Below are 5,331 nucleotides of genomic sequence, written 5' to 3' on the forward strand. Positions count from 1 at the left end.
CCTTTTATGCCACTTTCCCATCCCCCTCCCTCCACCATAGGTTGCTGAATCAATACAAGTTATTTTCATTAATATTTTCTATATTTTTATTAATATAGGCCGATTACTAAATTCTAATTCTGATTATTTTGTTAGATCATAAACACATAATTTAATGGATAAGTAGTATATAATCAAAGGCTGAATGTTTTCTTAAAATCTTTCTATTCTCTTTCCCTCTTTTTTTTTGGAGTTGAGTTAATTTGCCTACTCCCCGACCTGCTACTCCTTTTTTTAATTTTTTTATTATTATCCCCCCCCCCCCCAAAAAAAAAAGTCCTTTTTATCATCCTTCTTTTCGTCTAGCATTATTACATCCTCTTCTATTTCCTTTTCAACCTCCTTCTTTTCTTCTAGCACTATTGAACTAGTGTCATTTATTGGTTTAATATCCTCATTCTTTACCTTCAACTGATGAACTGGTGTCATTTATTGGATTATATCAACTTCCTCTTCCAATTGCTTTCCATCTGTTTCCTCTCCTATTCATGAACTGTTTTCCTCTTTGATTCTTTTTCAGAGTCAATATTTCATTTTTTCGTCTGTCTTGGGTATTTAATTTTGATCGTTGTTTGGCATCTTTTTGTTTTGTCCCCGAATCTGTTGTTTTATATGTTTTTGATGTTTTTGTTGTTTCCTGTGATGAAACTTTCTGAGAGGAAATTGTTTTTAAAATGATTTCATCGCCGATTACATTTAAATACTTCTTTTTTATTTGTGTTTCAATAAACCATTTCTTTTCTTGTTCAATATCATCACTGTTCAATAATGTAAGTAATTTTAAATTGTTATCCTTGTTATCAATAGACACTATTTGGTTTTTGTAAATTTCATCGTCGTTAATGTTAATTTTTTCTCCAATCAATGTTAAACCCTTAATATTATATATAATGGGAAAAACAGAAGGGGTTTTAATAGCTTTCTTTATATTTTGGGAGTTTAATAAAGCTGTTTTCATAGTATCGATGTCATATAGGTTTTGTGAAAAATATAGTTTTAATTGAATAGAAGGCATAAGAATATTTATCGTTTATTACCGTAACAAGATTTTTATAGAACTGGGCGCAGAATATAAATTTAGAAATATGATTCGAAAGAGAATAGAATAATTGTTTCATTTCATTTTTGGCAACACTATTCCTACAAAATATTTCTTTTACTTTAATCTGATCGAATGCTAATAACAAATATTTTTTCGGCACTTCTCTGATAGGTAAGCATCGAGTTCATTAATAATAGTTCTGATAATAGAAGTGAACTTTTCTACTAGAGTTTCATCATAGTCAGAAGAAACGTCAATTGTATTAATCATCGACAAATGTATTTTCGATTCTTTTAATTCAGAAGCCATGACTAACATTTTAGAATTCATTTCTTTATTTGTTTGTTTTAATATCGAATTTTCTGATTCCTGCATTTGTTGAATGGCTAATATTTTAGAAGTATCACCATATGATTTGTGAATCACTTGCAAGATAATTACATAAAAGTGTTTTATATTTCGTATGCTAAAATCTTTTTTAAGTTCGTTCTGATAAATTGTATATATAATTGTAATAAAAGTATATACCTTTATAACTTCATAATTTGTTTCTTTTGTATATTTGTATAAATCCGCAAGTTGTTCTATTATCTTTTCTTTAACTAAATCCATAGATGTAAGTTCATCTACTAACATTTTAGCCAAATAATTTGGTTCTTGTAACTGACGCTTTAAAACAACATTTAAATCAACATAAGGCATTAATTCTTTTTTGTGTTTTTCTACTATTTCATCAGTAATATTAGTTTTGAAACTATTTAGTATATGATTAAATAACCCTCTTTCTTCCTCGTTAGTAAATAATATATTTGCTATATTTTCCGGTTGTGGATCATTATTATTATAATTACTATTGTTAATAATGTCATTTAACTTAGCCATTCTATTTATATGTTCTTGTTGAATATAATTCTTGTGTTCTGTATTAAAATGATCAATGATCTTTATTATTATTTCTTCAATTAGTTTATTTTTTTCACTTGAATAACTATTATTTATAAACAATATATTTGAAAAACATTCAGTTATATCATCATTTGATAATATAGATTTTTTTTTTAAATTATTAAATAATGTATTATTAGAATTATTTATTGTGTTTATATTCGCCAATAATTCATTATATTTATTTAGCATTTGGTCCTGAAGTTGTTTATAAGTTTCTTCTGCTTGTTGATGTTTCTCAAGTTCTTTTGTTTTGAGTGATAATAACTCCTTATATTGCCGTTGATGGGCTTGTTTTTGTTCCTCAAGTTGTTTCATATAGGTTTTTTCTAGTTCATGTTTTTCGTAGTTACATTTCTCAAGTTCATTTTTGTAAGTTTCTTCTAGTTGATGTTTTTCATTAATATGTCTATAACTTTGAGTTAATTCTTCATTTATTCTCTTTATTTCTTGTTTTTGTTCAGATAATTGTGTGGTACATAGTTGTAGGTTTTTATGGAGTTCAACGTTTTTAGATTTTATTTCAGTATTATTTGAATTAATTAGAATATTTAACTGTTTAATTTGATATTCTAATTCTGTTATTTGTTTGTCTTTTTCAGTTAGTTGTTTATCTTTTTCTATATTTCTATTATCTAATTCTTTTATTTGTTTGTCTTTTTCCTCAATTTTATCTTCACATTCATTTAATTGATCTAAAATAAATATTTGGGTTTTCAATTCTTCTTCATATTTATTGTTTTCAATTTCTAAATTGTTTATTATATTTTTTTGTTTTTCTATTTCAGTTGTAAACTTGTCAACTTGTTTATTTAAATCGAGTATTTCGCGTTCTTTTTCTGCTATCACAGTCTCTAGGAATTTTTTTTCCATATTACACTCATCATATTGTTTATTTAATAAAGCTATGGTTTCCTTTTGTTGATATTGACTTTTAATAAGAGGATATGTTTTAGTTATTAATTTTATGTATCGATCAGATAGATCGAATAAATGAAACAATTTATTTAGTAATATGATTGTTCTTGTTTCATCATCATCTTTAGCAGAAACATTGTTTAAATAAGTTTTTATATTTATACGTTCTCTTAAACCTGAGGTCCCATCCTCAGGGAAATGTACCATACTCAAGATTGTTTTAACAATTTCACTCATTTTTTATGGGGTGAGAAAAAATACCTATTTTGAAGTCCAATGTTAATTTTATCTTATTGAAATGAAATGAAACGCACATTATTTTGAATAGGACATTCAATGTTGATTTTTCAGCATTCAAAATAATTATTTCTTGCATTGAATACAGGATACCATAATTTTACATTCTCTCGAATATTACGTTTCTGGACTCATAATCGGAAACTATATCAGGGAGGAGTCCTGATCTTCCTCCTGTTTCTTGTTCTTCTTCCGAGATTTCCACATTGATATTAAATTTAATGCTAGCAAAGGTTTCTGAGGAATTAATGTTCTTAGCCACCATTTTACATTCCACCTCATTATTACCATCTTGAAGTTCAAGTTTCATTACCACAAATGGTGGTAATGAATTTTCTTTAATTGGAAAATCATACTTAGAGAATCCCTGAATAAATATATCTTGACTTGCCGCATGCGTACATGATATCCACAATTTGTCCATGTCGAATTTTTTTCTTTTATTATGTGATTTGGTCCGTACTGCATTTATATGGTTTTGTAATTTAACATCTTGTATTTCACTTTGATCTGTATAAACATTAGGTTTCAAATCATTAATATTCCAAGGAAATATTAAAATAATTGGATTTTTGGTATAATATCCCTTGTCGTAATCAGAATTTTGCCATACATAATTTGTGTTATTTGAGACATTATTATTATCTAAATATCTGTGGATTTTATTGTAATTTAAAAGAAAGTTATTAAAAGGCTTAATGATTGTATTCTCACTTTCGATTCTATTCTTAGGATTATACGAAATTGGTGGTTTAGGAATAATTACGAGACCTTTATAGGTATTTATATCTCTGATAAACGGGGAGAATAATGATTCCAACTTTGAGATGATTATATTAGATTCTTCAGAGGACTCTGTTGTTGTTGTTGTTGCTGTTGTTGAACCGATGGTGGATGGTAATGTTGTTTCTTGAAGTACTTCAGAGGACGTTGTTGTTGTTGTTGTTGTTGGACTGATGGTGGTTTGTAATGTTTCAGATAATTTTGTTATTGTTGGACTGATGGTGGATTGTAATGTTGTTTCATGAATCGGATCATGTCTGATAGCCTTACTGACATTGATACGTTTTCCGCGTAAATAAATAATTATTATAACGACTATAATTAGGATTATAGCAACTAAAATTCTTATTAACCCCATTGCTACTTTTTTCTTTTTTTCCTATTGTTTTTTAGTCATAATAAATTCATAAAAAAAATTATTTTAACAGAATATCAAACATTTATTTTTTTTTTTATTTATTTATGCATATACAAGAATGTACATAAGGAATGTGAGGATACAATTATGGTATGGTATACATATGCTGGTTTGAACCCCCAAAAGCATTGATTAACGGTTATACTTATAATTTTTGAAAAATAAGTTTTACAATTAGACCAGCAGGTATTGTTATTATAAACAAAGCTATGAACAATAAACTAAACTATATCATCTGATAATATTAAACTATACTTATATACATTTGTTTCTTTAAAAAAAATAGAGGTTTAATAATAATGGAAAATTGTTTTTTATTAGCTTTTAATTATATACAAACTTTTTCTGAATCGAATGGATATGTCCATAAACGATATATCCTATACGAAGCCTCTGCTTCAGTAGTAAATATGGCTAATGGTTATTGTTATGTAGATAAATCGGTCTTTCATTTCCCCTTCAAATGCATTAATAGGTATCTAGATATAAATACAAAAACGAACAAAGATGAAATAACAGATGAAGAATTAAACCAAAATCAAGAAGAATTAAATAACTTAAGCGAATGTCTAGAAACTCTGGTGTCAGAATATGATATAAAATATGTCTGGGTCTATGGAAATAATCAAATCTTATTCCAATTACCTGTTTTACAAAATCTGGCAGTCTTCGATATCCGAAATAAGAACAGCCACACATTTAGAGACAAAATAACAATAAATAAATCTTTTAATGAATATCGAAATGTATTATACCGTCGGGGTAATATTTATACATTTCCACCAGTTTTACATAGTATTACAAATCTTTGTCATTTACTCGCCCAAAATTTGATTAATGGATACCAGGATTCCACAAAGAGTATTACCTTCTATACCACAAATAAAAA

The sequence above is a fragment of the Procambarus clarkii genome, unplaced genomic scaffold, assembly GCF_040958095.1.
Source record: "Procambarus clarkii isolate CNS0578487 unplaced genomic scaffold, FALCON_Pclarkii_2.0 HiC_scaffold_116, whole genome shotgun sequence".
NCBI classification, from domain to species: Eukaryota; Metazoa; Arthropoda; class Malacostraca; order Decapoda; family Cambaridae; genus Procambarus; species Procambarus clarkii.